This window comes from Globicephala melas, chromosome 3 (assembly GCF_963455315.2).
Source record: "Globicephala melas chromosome 3, mGloMel1.2, whole genome shotgun sequence".
NCBI classification, from domain to species: Eukaryota; Metazoa; Chordata; class Mammalia; order Artiodactyla; family Delphinidae; genus Globicephala; species Globicephala melas.
The window spans coordinates 136,043,181-136,059,009 of record NC_083316.1 but is presented as its reverse complement, the minus strand read 5'-3'; the positions used below and the strand labels follow the sequence as shown (position 1 = coordinate 136,059,009).

Sequence of the window (15,829 nt, the reverse complement as noted above, 5' to 3'; positions counted from 1 at the left end):
AATCTACCCCATTTCATTGGCAGGGGGCGGGGGGTGGAATGAGGGTAATCAGTAGCATACCTTATAATGGTAGGTATTGCTGAGTGCAGGTGTACAAGCACAGGGCGAGGGTGAAATGCCACAGAATGTGAGTGCAGAGTGTTTTTTTTAATACTGGAGATTTGTGAGTTAAAAAAGAAGGGATACGAGATTTGAGAAGATGGCGGAAGAGTAAGACGCGGAGAACACCTTCCTCGCCACAGATACACCAGAAATACATCTACACATGGAACAGCTCCTACAGAACACCTACTGAACGCTGGCAGAAGACCTCAGACCTCCCAAAAGGAAAGAAACTCCCCTCGTACCTGGGTAGGGCAAAAGAAAAAAGAATAAACAGAGACAAAAGAATAGGGGCAGGACCTACACCAGTGGGAGGGAGCTGTGAAGGAGGAAAGGTTTCCACACACTAGAAGCCCCTTCGCGGGTGGAGACTGCGGGTGGCGGAGGGGGAAGCTTCGGGGCCGCGGAGGAGAGCACAGCAATAGGGGTGCAGAGGGCAAAGTGGAGAGATTCCCGCACAGAGGATCAGGACCGACCGGCACTCACCAGTCCGAGAGGCTTGTCTGCTCCCGCGCCGGGGCGGGTGGGGCTGGGAGTTGAGGCTCGGGCTTCGGTCGGAGCGCAGGGAGAGGACTGGGGTTGGGGGCGTGAACACAGCCTGCAGGGGGTTAGTGCACCACGGCTAGCCTGGAGGGAGTCTGGGGAAAAGTCTGGCCCTGCCGAAGAGGCAAGAGACTTTTTCTTCCCTCTTTGTTTCCTGGTGCGCGAGGAGAGGGGATTAAGAGCCCTGCTTAAAGGAGCTCCATTAACGGGCGTGAGCCGCGGCTAAAAGCGCGGACCCCAGAGATGGGCATGAGACGCTAAGGCTGCTGCTGCCGCCACCAAGAAGCCTGTGTGTGAGCACAAGTCAATCCACACCCCCGTTCCGGGGAGCCTGTGCAGTCCGCCACTGCCAGGGTCCCGGGATCCAGGGACAACTTCCCAGGTGAACGCACGGCACGCCTCAGGCTGGTGCAACGTCACACCAGCCTCTGCCGCCGCAGGCTCGCCCCGCACGCAGTGCCCCTCCCACCCCCCCGGCCTGAGTGAGCCGGAGCCCCCGAAGCAGTGGCTCCTTTAACCCCGTCCTGTCTGAGCGGAGAACAGACGCCCTCCGGGCGACCTACACCCAGAGGCGGGGCCAAATCCAAAGCTGAACCCCGGGAGCTGTGCGAACAAAGAAGAGAAAGGGAAAAGAAGAAATTATCACAGGATAATATACATAGAGAATCGTAAATATGCTACCAGAAAACTACCAGAGTTAATCAATGAATTTCATAAAGTAGCAGGATACAAAATTAATGCCCAGAAATCTCTGGCATTCCTATATACTAATGATGAAAAATCTGAAAGTGAAATCAAGAAAACACTCCCACTTACCATTGCAACAAAAAGAATAAAATATCTAGGAATAAACCTACCTAAGGAGACAAAAGACCTGTATGCAGAAAACTGTAAGACACTGATGAAAGAAATTAAAGATGATACAAATAGATGGAGAGCTATATCATGTTCTTGGATTGGAAGAATCAACATTGTGAAAATGACTCTACTACCCAAAGCAATCTACAGATTCAATGCAATCCCTATCAAACTACCACTGGCATTTTTCACAGAACTAGAACAAAAATATTTCACAATTTGTATGAAAACACAAAAGACCCCGCATAGCCAGAGCAACCTTGAGAACAAAAAATGGAGCTGGTGGAATCAGGCTCCCTGACTTCAGACTATACTACAAAGCTAAAGTAATCAAGACAGTATGGTACTGGCACAAAACCAGAAATATAGATCAATGGAACAGGATCGAAAGCCCAGAAATAAATCCACGCACATATGGTCACCTTATCTTTGATAAAGGAGGCAAGAATATACAGTGGAGAAAAGACAACCTCTTCAATAAGTGGTGCTGGGAAAACTGGACAGGTACATGTGAAAGTATGAAATTGGAACACTCCCTAACACCATACATAAAAATAAACTCAAAATGGATTAAAGACTTAAATGTAAGGCCAGACACTATCAAACTCTTAGAGGAAAACATAGGCAGAACACTATGACATAAATCACAGCAAGATCTTTTTTGACCCACCTCCTAGAGAAATGGAAATAAAAACAAACATAAACAAATGGGACCTAATGAAACTTCAAAGCTTTTGCACAGCAAAGGAAACCATAAACAAGACCAAAAGACAACCCTCAGAATGGGAGAAAATATTTGCAAATTAAGCAACTGACCAAGGATTAATCTCCAAAATTTACAAGCAGCTCATGCAGTTCAATAACAAAAAAACAAACAACCCAATCCAAAAATGGGCAGAAGACCTAAATAGACATTTCTCCAAAGAAGATATACAGATTGCCAACAAACACATGAAAGGATACTCAACATCACTAATCATTAGAGAAATGCAAATCAAAACTACAGTGAGGTATCATTTCACACCAGTCAGAATGGGCATCATCAAAAAATCTAAAAACAATAAATGCTGGAGAGGGTATGGAGAAAAGGGAACCCTCTTGCACTGTTGGGAATGTAAATTGATACAGCCACTATGGAGAACAGTATGGAGGTTCCTTAGAAAACTACAGATAGAACTACCATACGACCCAGCAATCCCACTACTGGGCATATACCCTGAGAAAACCATAATTCAACAAGAGTCATGTACCAAAATGTTCACTGCAGCTCTATTTACAATAGCCAGGACATGGAAGCAACCTAAGTGTCCATCAACAGATGAATGGATAAAGAAGATGTGGCACATATATACAATGGAATATTACTCAGCCATAAAAAGAAACGAAATTGAGTTATTTGTACGGAGGTGGATGGACCTAGAGTCTGTCATACAGAGTGAAGTAAGTCAGAAAAACAAATACTGTATGCTAACACATATATATGGGATCTAAAAAAAAAAAAGTCATGAAGAACCTAGGGGTAAAACGGGAATAAAGACACAGACCTACTAGATAATGGACCTGAGGATATGGGGAGGGGGAAGGGTACGATGTGACAAAGTGAGAGAGTGGCAAGGACATATATGCACTACCAAATGTAAAATAGACAGCTAGTGGGAAGCCACCACATAGCAGAGGGAGATCAGCTCAGTGGTTTGTGACCACCTAGAGGGGTGGGATAGGGAGGGTGGGAGGGAGGGAGACGCAAGGGGGAAGAGATATGGGAACATATGTATATGTATAACTGATTCACTTTGTTATAAAGCAGAAACTAACGCACCATTGTAAAGCAATTATACTCCAATAAATATGTTAAAAAAAAGAAAAGAAAAGAAAGGATACAAAAGATGGCTTGCAAGGAAGAACTACTCTAGGGAGAAGGACAAGATGTATAAAGGTAGGTCCCTCTTCTAATCCCCATACACAATCTTTAGTTAAATGTCACTTCTCCTGGACACTCCTTGGACTGTATCTACTTTGGAGATGAATCAAACTTCCATGTCCTACCTCAAAGGGGCATCAGGAAAGAACAGAGGCTGCCACATCCAGACTACCCAGTTATTTGTCTGCATCCCACCAGCATGTCTTGGTTGAGAATTGCTCATTTTTAAAATGGTCAAAAAAGACCACCCCCTCAAATGAAACCGTCTGCAGATAAGCACCAAGGACACCCCAATGTCTTTGCATGCAGTGTAACTTAATTCATTTTGGCATTCTCTGAGGAGAAAATTCTACCCTTTTTCTTTCATTTATATTAAGAATGTGCAGCAAATGTCAGTGAGGATGTGGTGAAGAGGGAAACCTCATACACTCTTGGTGGGAATGTAAATGGGTGCAGCCACTGTGGAAAACAGTATGGAGGTTTCTCAAAAAACTAAAAATAGAACTACCATATGATCCTGCAATTCCTCTCCTGGGTATATATCCAAAAAAACTAAAAACACTAATTTGAAAAGATACATGCACCCCAATGTTCATAGCAGCACTATTTACAATACCCAAGATATGGAAGCAACTTAAGTGTCCATCAACAGATGAATGGGTAAAGAAGATGTGATATACCTGCAGAAAAAGAACAAAGCAGGAGGCATAACCTTCCCAGACTTCAGACAATACTACAAAGCTACAATAATCGGGCTTCCCTGGTGGTACAGTGGTTGAGAGTCCGCCTGCGGATTCAGGGGACACGGATTCATGCCCCAGTCCAGGAAGATCCCACATGCCACGGAGCGGCTGGGCCCCTGAGCCGTGGCCATTGAGCCTGCGCGTCCAGAGCCTGTGCTCCGCAACGGGAGAGGCCACAACTGTGAGAGGCCCACATACGGCAAAAAAAAAAAAGCTACAGTAACCAAAATGGCATGGTATGACAAAAACAGACATATGGATCAACAGAACAGAATAGAGAGCCAGAAATAAACCCACACACCTGCAGTCAATTAATCTTCGACAAAGGAGGCAGGAATATACAATGGGGAAAGTCTTTTCAGCAAGTGGTGTTGGGAAAGTTGGACAACTGCATGTAAATCAATGAAGTTAGAATACATCCTCTCACCATACACAAAAATAAACCCAAAATGGCTTAAAAACTTAAATATAAGACATGACACTGAGACTTCCCTGGTGGTCCAGTGGGTAAGACTCCACACTCCCAATGCAGGAGGCCTGGTTCGATCCCTGGTCGGGGAACTAGATCCCACATGCAGGCCACAACTAAGAAGTCTGCATGCTGCAACTAGCAGATCCCGCATGCCACAACTAAAGATCCCGCATGCCATAATCTGGCGCAGCCAAAATAAATTTTAAAAAAAAGACATGACACCATAAAACTCCTAGAAGAGATCATAGGCAAAACATTCTCTGACATAAATCATACCAGTGTTTTCTTAGGTCAGTCTCCCAAGGCAATAGAAATAAAAACAAAAATAACAAATGGGAACTAATCAAACTTACAAGATTTTGTACAGCAAAGGAAACCATAAACAAAACAAAAAGACAACCTATGAACTGGGAGAAAATACCTGCAAATGATGCGACCAACAAGGGCTTAATTTCCAGAATATACAACAGTTCATACAACTCAATGACAAACAAACAACCCAATCGAAAAATGGGCAGAAGACCTAAATAGACATTTCTCCAAAGAAGAATACAGATGGACAACAGGCACATGAAAAGATGCTCAACATCACTAATTATTAGAAAAATGCAAATCAAAAGTACAATGAGGTACCACCTCACACCAGTCAGAATGACCATCATTTAAAAGTCTACAAATAACAAATGCTGGAGAGGGTGTGGAGAAAAGGGAACCCTCCTACACTGTTGGTGGGAATGTAAGTTGGTGCAGACACTATGGAAAACATTATGGAGGTTTCTCAGAACACTAAAGGTAGAAATACCATATGATCCAGCAATCCCACTCTTGGGCATATATCCAGACAACTATAATTTAAAAAGATACATGCACCCCTATCCTCACAGCAGCACTATTTACAATAGCCAAGACATGGAAGGAACCTAAATGTCCATCTACAGATGAAAGGATAAAGATGTGGTACATATTAACTCAACCATTAAAAAGGATGAAATAATGCCATTTGCAGCAACATGGATGGACCTAGAGATCGTCATACTAAGTGAAGTAAGTCAGAGAAAGAGAAATATTGTATGATATCGCTTATATGCGGAATCTAAAAAAAAATGATGCAAATGAACTTATTCACAAAAGAGAAACAGACTCAAAGACTTCGAGAACAAACTTACGGTTACCAGGGGGAAGGGTCAGAGGAAGGGATAGTTATGGAGTTTGGGATTGACATATACACAAGGCTATATTTAAAATGGATAACCAGCAAGGACCTACAGTATAGCACAGGGAACTCTGCTCAATATTATGTAAGAACCTAAATGGGAAAAGAATTTGAAAAGGAATAGATACATGTATATGTATAACTGAATCACTTTGCGGTACACCTGACACTAACAAACATTGTTAATCAACTATACAGTTCTCCAGTATAAAATAAAAAGTTAAAAAAAACAAAACTATACATCCTTCAGGAAAAAAAAAAAAGATGATATATTGGGTTGGCCAAAAAGTTCGTTCGGGTTTTTCTGTAAGATGTTACATATATACACTTCTCAGCCATAAATGCGAATGAAATAATGCCATTTGCAGCAACATGGACGCAAACAGAGATTATCATACTAAGTGAAATAAATCATAAAGAGAATGACACATACCATATGATATCACTTATATGTAAAGTCTAAAATACGACACAAATGAACAGGTCTACAAAACAGAAACAGACTCATGGACACAGAGAACACACTTGTGGTTGCCAAAGAGGAGGGGGTTGGGGAGGATGGAGTGGGAGGCTGGGGTTAGCAGATGTAAGCTATTATATACAGAATAGATGGACAACAAGGTCATACTGTATAGCACAGGGAACTATATTCAATATCCTATGATAAACCATAATGGAAAAGAGCATTAAAAAAAGAATGTATGTATGTACATAACTGAATCACTTTTCTGTACAGCAGAAATTAACACAACATTATAAATCAACTATACTTCAACAAAAACAATTAAAGAGATGTGATATACATATAACTATATAGATTTACACACACACACACACACACACAATGGAATACTACTCAGCAATAAAAAAGAATGAAATTTTGCCATTTGCAGCAACATGGATGGACTTGGAGGGCATTATACTAAATGAAATAAGTCAGACAGAGAAAGACAAACACTGTATGATATCACATATAAGGAATCTAATAAAACACAACAAACTAGTGAATATAACAAAAAAGAAGCAGACTCACAGATATAGAAACAAACTAGTGGTTATCAGTAGGGAGAGGGGACAGGGGAGGGACAAAATAGTAGTACAAGAGTAAGAGGTACAAATTATTAGGTATAAAATAAGCAGCAAGGATATATTATACAGCATGGGGAAAATAGCTAACGTTTTGTAGTAACTATAAATGGAGTATAACCTTTAAAAATTGTGAATCACCATGGTGTACACCCGTAACATATAATATTGTACTTCAACTATACTTGAATAAAATTTTAAAAATTAAGAATGTGCAAGTGATTTCTGTACTGATACCCTTAAATGAGAACTCTTTTGACCCTGTGTCCCTTAGAGATAGCTGTAGGGATAGCAGCTTGCTTAGAGCGTGCACAGCAACTTCTCCAGAAGGCCATCAGAGAAAGGAGAAGCATGTTGGAAGATGACGCTAAGTCACAACAATGATGTATCCTCTAGCTGTCGGAGCCCAGGCCACTGGTCTCCCGTCTAACATTCACAGCTCTTGGGCATGCGGTAAGTTCTTGGGGTTCAGAAGGATAATAAGAGTGACCATACTTATGACACGATGTATTGATCATTTACAGTATTCCAGGCACAGTACTAGTGCTCTACATACAACTCTTCACTTAACCTTTATGACATCTATACAAGGTATCACCATTTCTGTTTTATAGAGGAAACTAAGGTTCAGAAATATTAAATTATTTACTAATAGACACACAGCTAGTATGAGGCAGGCCTGGATTTTAACTTTAGTCCCTCCGATCCCATAGCCTGTCTGCTTAACCACCAAATTCTGGATTGTTCATTCTTAAGCTATCTCCACATCACTTAGCTACTTAGAAAGTTTCAATGGCACCTTACTACCTATGACAGTGGTTCTCAACCCAACATTGTATGTTCATCGAATTCAATGACTCATGGCTGCCTAGACAGTCATACACACTACCCAAGTCCTGGAACGCTTCCTACATTAAGGTGCATGTTATCCATCTTGAAGAGACCGGCCAAGGTCACACCTCCTCTGAAGCCTTCTGTGAGGACTTTAGCACCTAAAAGTTTCTGAAATGATTTTCTGTCCTCTGGGCTCCCCAAACCCTTACTGAGTATCCGTCATTTTGCCTTTACAGTATGACACCTTACAAGTTAGCATTTTATGTATGGTACGTGTCACGGTCCCAGCACAAAGCACATTCACTTTAGAATAACTGGAGTTGTTTTTCATAAAGGGACTGTTTACAGAAGTGTGGGAAGTCTAGAGGGAAACTATGGCAGCTAGTGTGAGCCCCAAGTCTGGCAATAGAAGCCCCTATAACCACTCGCAGGCCTAAAGAAAGGATGTGAAGAGGCAACAGTTATTGCTAATGGGACCCAATACAAAGAAGGCTGCCTGGAGAGGGCTGCCTTACAGGAGCTGGGACTATCAGTTGAGGAATTAAATAACTCCATAGAAAAGACTAAAACTCTAATTCAAAAAGATGCATGCACCCCAATATTCATAGCAGCACTATTTATAACAGCCAAGACATGGAAAAAACCCAAGTGCCCACCAACAGACAACTGGCTTAAGAAGATGTGAGATACACACACACACACACACACACACACGAATATTACTCAGCCATTAAAGAACAATGAAATAATGCCATTTGCAGCAACATGGATGGACCTAGAGATTATCATACTAAGTGAAGTAAGTCAGCCAGAGAAAGACAAATATTATATCACTTACATGTGGAATCTGAACAATAATACAAACGAATCTATATACAAAACAGAAACAGTCTCACAGACATAGAAAACAAACTTACAGTTACCGAAGGGGAAAGGGAAGGGATAAATTAGGAGTATGGAATTAATAGATAACAAACTACTATACATAAAACAGATAAGCAACAAGGATTTACTGTAGAGCACAGGAAACTATATTCCATACCTTGTAATAACCTATAATGGAAAATAACTTTTTAAAGTATAAATATTTATAAAAGTATATATATATATATATATATATATATATAAAACAATCACTTTGCTGTACACCTGACACTAACATAAATATTGTAATCAACTATACTTCAATTTAAAAGAATCCCAGATGGGGAAAGACATAAATACATACAGACATACATACACAAATCACTCCACAGGGTGAGAGACAGTGAACGAATACCTTGCCTCGCTCTCCTTCCTCCCTCCCTCAATCCATCTTTTGCCGACGCTCCTAACTGGCAGAAATCGACAGGAAGCTGAAGAGCAAGGGAACTCATAGATCAGTGGTTCTCAAATGTTAACGTACATCAGGATTACCTGAGGGCTGTTAAAGATTCCTGAGCCCCCACCCCCAGATTTTCCGATTCAATTGGTCTGGGGTGAATGGGGCTCAAGAATCTGCCACAAGATCACCATCAATGCTAGCATGATGCTGATTCCAGGACCAGACACTGAGAACAACTGCCAGAAACCCTACCCTAGAGGCCAGCCTCCTAGGGTACAGAACATGGTGGAAGGGGTGAAAAGTTGATCCTGAGGGGCAAAAGGAGACTATCCAGCACACACTCATTTATCCAATCTACACCGTTAGACCAGAGGTCAGCAAACCTTTTCTTTAAGAACCAGAAAGTAAATATTTTAGCCTTTGCAGGCCATATGGTCTCTGTTGCTACTACTTAACTCTGTATTCATAGCACAAAAACTGTCACAGACAACACAAATGAATGAGCATGACTGTGTTCAATAACATTGGACTTTCATTCTTTATTTATAAAATTTTGTTTACCACAAACTCATTTAAGTCTTACCCACCTCTGTATCTCCACAGTGTTCAAAAACGACCACTACAATCATTTGCTGAGTGTCCACATATAAATGCCAGGAACCTTACAGGCATTATCTCTTCACTTTGAGGACACCTAGATTTACTCTGCCCCAATTAGGATCAGCACTTGTGTAGCTCGCAATTTATATAAGCCAATTTTTCATCTCCACTCTATGTCAGGAACTGCGTGAGTCACTCGGGATCCAGATGTGAAGGAGACAGCCACAGTCCCTAGCTTTGAGGGTTAACCAGCTAATGAGATGTCAATTAAGGTTTTCTGGTTGCAAGCAACAAGTGTGAGCCTGAGTAACTTAAATAAAATGAAATGTGTTGGCAAAATACTGAAATGCCGATAGGCTTGAAAGACAAACAGGTCAGCCATTCTTCAGAAAGGCTGGAAACCAGAATACATCCCACAAGGGTTGCCAAGTCCCAAGCTCACTCCCTGGATTCTTGGAACTCTGTCCTGGATGGGGCTCTGCCTTAGGCAGGTTTTAAAACTTCCCCAGATGATTCTAATTTGTAAGCATGGTTGACAACTACTGCTCTGGTCTCTTCAGCAGAGTTGTTTTATTTTTCTCCTATGTCATTCTGTGTATTAGTAGATCACTGGCTCCTGGTAAAGTTAAAATAAACTTTTGAAAATATACCCCAATTCCCCACCAAGTTTAATAGGTGGACAGCAATATACCCCATGTTTATAGCAGTCATTTTGCCTCAAAGTATTCTCAGGTGTCTCAACTCAAGTGAGCTTCAGGCTGCCCTATGACGTAGACGGCACAGATGTTATTATTTCTCCTTAAGACAAGAAAACTGAGGCTCAAGTAAGGGATGGGCCCAAGTGAATGGCAAGAGCTGAGACTAGACCCCAGATCTCCATAGGGCAGTGGTTCTCATTAGAGAACCACTAGAACATTAGAGTGACTCATTAGAGAACCACTAGAACATTAGAGTGACTACGACACACCTGGATACTTGTTCCAATGCAGTGTACTTGACTTCAAATCCAGAGGTTCTGATCCAGTAAGTCTTGAGTGAGGCACAAGTACCTACAATATCACCCAAGTGATTCTGATGCACCCGGCCCCCAAATCTCAGTTGGTGAAACACTGCCAGCGAGGAAATCATCCTCAGCCCATGGCTTTGAATATGACCCTGTCCAGAAGCAACAGAGTGGACCAGCTGACCAATTCAAGATGCTTTCCAAACCGATAACATTTCCTCTGCTTTTCCCTTCATCCTCTTATCTGCTAATATTAGCTTTTCAGAGAAGTAACAAAGACAAACTCTAGATCAGCAATAGTGAGTTTCCGTTCACCTCAGATCAATCAGTAATGGTTTCTTAAAGCCTTGGATGGAGAAGCAATGAGACTGTACTGGGCACAGCAGGAAAATATATTGTGATCAGTTAGTGATGTCTGTCAGGGACACGCTGAGGATTCTGGCAGTCGAGTCTATCATTGCTCTAGATAGGATTTATCCTTTGTTGTTTTTTGGTAGAAAGAATATTTCTACAAAGAGAGACCTTGTTTTTAACTACAGACAATGAGAAATGATTTTTTTAAATTGCTTCCATGCTTTCCATAAACTACGGGTTGTACTCGAGACATTCTAGATGCCATGATTCAAATGTAAATATCCCCTGAAATCCATCAATGTCTGGGTAGTTGATTAAGCACCATGGACTATAACGGTGTTCCCTTTTCCGATCTTCAGGCATTTTTTATTTTTGTGAGCTGATGTATTACCACGATGAGCGTACTTTCTCACACATTCTGCTCACGATAACAGATGAGGTGTGAAATTGATTCTGAACACCTAGGAAGGTTATGATTTATCATCATCCATTAGGCCCTGTGGAGCTTTACAGGATGAATCCCAACTACACTCAGAATCCAACCACACTTCATGACTCAAGATACATTAAGTACAGCTATTTCACAGCTGGCACCCAATAAGGGGCTCCATTTCATTCAGTCAGTCAACAAATATTAACTATGCACCTAACATATGCCCAGTACTGTTTTAGAAACTGCAGATAACACAACGGGCAAGAAAGACTCATTTATCCTTAGAGCTGGCTTCCCTCCCTGTTAACTCACACTCACTACTGGCCAAACACACCAACAATGTGGCACCTGGGGATCAATACTTGAGGTGGTCTGAACTGGATGTCATCCTACAATTTTCTGAAGGTACTTGGGGGAGCCAACTTGTCAATAGCCAACGCTGCACCTTAATACTCCCTGTACAAAGGATGGGCCCATGGAAATCACTGATGAGTGAGGGTGTACGGCACATGAGCCCCTCAGGAAGTCACTCAGTCAAGAAGGGGCTTCAGGCCTTACCTAACTGAAAGTATGTAGACCTCTGGAAAGAATTCTCTCTCCTGCTAATCAATGCCTAAAACCATATCCTTACCCAGAGCTGGGCAAGGGAAAAGGGAGACAGGACATCGAAAACGCGTAAGGGAGTTGTTGTTTTTAATACACACTCCTAAGGTTTTGTTCTGCTGTCCCAGAATTCTGCCTCTGCAGTTCTGGCCTAGGCTCCAGGCAGATCTATAAAAGCACCCATGGGTGATTCTGATGAATCTAGAAAACACTGTCTTCAAGTTTCATATAGATACAGGCCTCACCAGTGTCAAAATACAAGGTAGAGATTATGAAACCCATGTGACTGGGAATCACCCAGCTCAAGTGCTAGTCCTGCTTTTGTCTTTAATCAGCTGTGTGACCTCAGACAAGCCACTGCAGCTTTCTGGGCCCCAGTTTCATTAGAGACACAATGAGGGGAGAAGAAGTAGATGATTTCCAAAGTGTCTTAAAGAGCTCAGGTTATGGAGTTATTTCTTTTACATGTGCAGGCCAGTTTCAAACACTAATTGATTAAGACTTGGTATAAATAATCACTGTTAAATAGTTCTTACAGGAAAGTAATGCATATTTAAAACACACTCGTGCCACATCAGTCCATTACATATTTAATTGTCTTCGGGATCCATAATTAAGCTTCTGCGGCGTTCGGTGTGGAATTTTTGTAAACTCCCCAGTAGCAGAGTCATCCTTGTATCATTTGTCACCCTGCCTTCTGTCTTCCTGCCCCTTGCCCCATCCTTTGGATGTCCCCTCAGCTGTGGTAGTTAGTCATTATCTGACTTAAGTGGAAGCTACTGGGTTTCTCTAACAATATGTAAATTCCCTCTTCTCATTAGAGGATCCAGAATTGTGACTTTTTACAGACCTTTAACAGACTGATTGGATTAATATTCATGCTGATTGCCTGCCTCTCTATACCCCACTCACTCACACCATCATGCAAATCCTCTGTGCTGCTGGCTAAAGCCATTGGCCAAGCAACTTATCAGATGACAAACATCAAGATTTTTGTGTCTATTGCTTCTCCATACAGATAATCTCCTTTGAGATAATAATGAATGAGACCAAACTCGGACTTTCTTGCCCATTCAGCATACTTATCTTGTCTTCACCCCTACCTCCAGCCTAGTTATAGGTCAAAATCAGCAAGAGTAATTTCCCAGGAATTCTTCACCAAGCCAGTGTTCATCTTTGGGATGGGGCTTATAGTTCACTACCCACCTAGAATCATAGCATATTAGAGCAATAGATCTCAAAACTCTAATGGGATAAGAATTCCACAGGGGCGTGGCAGTTGTTTTCCAGTCTGCTCGCAGCCCCACACTCCCCAAAGCAAGTCATAAGTCCAGCCCACTCAAGAGATGGAGGGATAGACTCCACCTATTAAAAAGGAGCAGTCCCATTAAAATCCTACTAACGAAGTCCTCACCCTCAGCACATCCCTTGTTCCTTTTACTCCCCCTCTTCCTCACACCATTATTACCATGACAGACTATAGGCAAAATGGTCCCCATTAATCCCTTCTATTTATTCCCCTTGGCAATGTGACTATAAAGCTCCTCCTGGACTTCCCTGGAGGCACAGTGGCTAAGAATCCGCCTGCCAATGCAGGGGATACGTGTTCAAGCCCTGGTCCAGGAAGATCCCACATGCCGTGGAGCAACTAAGCCCATGCGCCACAACTACTGAGCCTGCGCTCTAGAGCCCACGAGCCACAACTACTGAGCCCGCGTGCCACAACTACTGAATCCCACATGCCTAGAGCCCGTACTCTGCAATAAAAGAAGCCACAGCAATGAGAAACCCACGCACGGCAACGAGGAGTAGCCCCCGCTCACCACACTAGAGAAAGCCCGCGCACAGCAACGGAGACCCAATGCAGCCAAAAATAAATAAATAAATTTGTTAAAAGAAAAAAAAAGCTCCTCCCATCAACAGGTGAAATCTGTTTCTCCATCTCTTGGGTCTGGGCCGGCTTTATGACTTGCTTAAGCCAGTAAATAGTAGCAAAAGCAATATGCCAGTTCCGATTTTAGACCTAAAGACCTTGCATGCTTCCTTTTGGAATCTCACTAAGCTTCTGCGTGAATGAGCCTGAGCTAGCCTGCTGGAGGATGAGAGACCTCACGGAGAAGCAAGTTCCCCAGCCAGCAATCAGTCAGACCACAGAACCAGAGCCACCTAGCTGGCCTGACACCCACCACAGATACATGAGGGACACCAGCCAAGATCAGAAGAGCAATCCAGTTGTCCACTAGACTGGGGAGCAATAACAAACAATTGTTCCTTTACGCTACTAGTTTTAGGGTGTTCTATAACCCCACAACAGATAATTCATGTAATAATTGTTTCCTTTCATTAAATCTCTCTTCCATTGCTGTTTCTCTGACTGGATCATGAATGATAAAGGAAACTTACTAAAAATGCAAAAGCCCAATTGAAGCACCCCAGGCAATTTTGATATACGTGGCCTCAGAACATTCTTTGCCAAACACAGCTTTCAAGGGGCTGTGGAAATTATCTTGTCTAAACTCTCACCGCTCAAGCAGTTTATAGATAGGATCACCTTTAGGCAAAACCTCAGTCTGATCAAATATTTGGTAACCAATTCCAATGTCCAAGAAACATCACAGCACTGTCAGGGATCTTTTCTTTTCCTAGCTTCATTCCCTCAAGCTGCAGTTTTTGTCTCTTTCCTTGTATTTCTAACTTAGAAGAAAAGAAAAAAACTGGCTGGCAGATATGCTCTACAAGTAAAACATTTTTTACCCCCTAGGTTAAACAGCTGCAGCCAAATTCTTTAAATTTTCATTCTGGCTGCTTGGAATTAAAAAAGAAAAATGTAATTAGTTCCTGATGTACAACATAATGATTTGATATTTCTATATATTACAAAGTGATCACCACAGTGAGTCTAGTTACCATCTGTCACCATACAAAGATATTACATTATTATTGACTATATTCCCCTTGCTGTACCCTTCATCTCTGTGACTCATTTATTTTGTAACTGGAAGTTTGCACTTCTTAATCTCCCTCACTTGCTTCACCCATCCCTCCACCCCGCTCCACTCTGGCAACCACCTGTTTGTACTATGTATCTATGAGTCTTTTTCTGTTTTGTTTGTTCATTTGTTTTGTTTTCTTGGATTCCACATATAAGTGAAATCACATGGTATATGTCTTTCTCTGGCTGATTTATTTCATTTAGCATAATACCCTCTAGGTCCATCCATGTTGTTGCAAATGGCAAGATTTCATTGTTTGTTTTTTTTGTTTGTCTGTTTGTTTTTGCAGTAGCGGGCCTCTCACTGTTGTGGCCTCTCCCGTTGCGGAGCACAGGCTCCGGACGCGCAGGCTCAGCAGCCATGGCTCACGGGCCCAGCCGCTCCGCGGCATGTGGGATCTTCCCGGACCGGGGCACGGACCCGTGTCCCCTGCATCGGCAGGCGGACTCTCAACCACTGCGCCACCAGGGAAGCCCGATTTCATTGTTTTTTAATGGTTGAATAATATTCCATTGTGTGTGTATATCACATCTTCTTTATGTCCATTCACCTATTAATGGACACTTAGGTTGCTTCCATATCTTGGTTATTGCAAATAATACTGCAATGAACATAGGAGTGCATATATCTTTTTGAATTAGTGTTTGTTTTCTTCAGAAAAATACTCAGAAGTGGAACTGCTGGATCGTATGGCAGTTCTATTTTTAATGTTTTGAGGGAACTCCGTACCGTTTTCTATAGCAGCTG

General features: G+C 42.1%; 1 long non-coding RNA gene across 2 annotated transcripts in view; it reads right to left on the bottom strand.

The window, feature by feature from the left end:
- LOC115844297 (uncharacterized) overlaps nucleotides 1–15,829 on the bottom strand; it is a 93,694-nt gene that overhangs the window by 47,647 nt on the left and 30,218 nt on the right. Inside the window, exon 1 of one of the 2 annotated variants that reach the window (XR_009563503.1) lies at nucleotides 589–976. The exons of the other annotated variant lie outside the window; for it this stretch is intronic. This is a non-coding gene — a long non-coding RNA (uncharacterized lncRNA). Of the gene's footprint in view, nucleotides 1–588; nucleotides 977–15,829 lie in introns of those variants that run through there. 2 annotated transcript variants of the gene reach the window in all.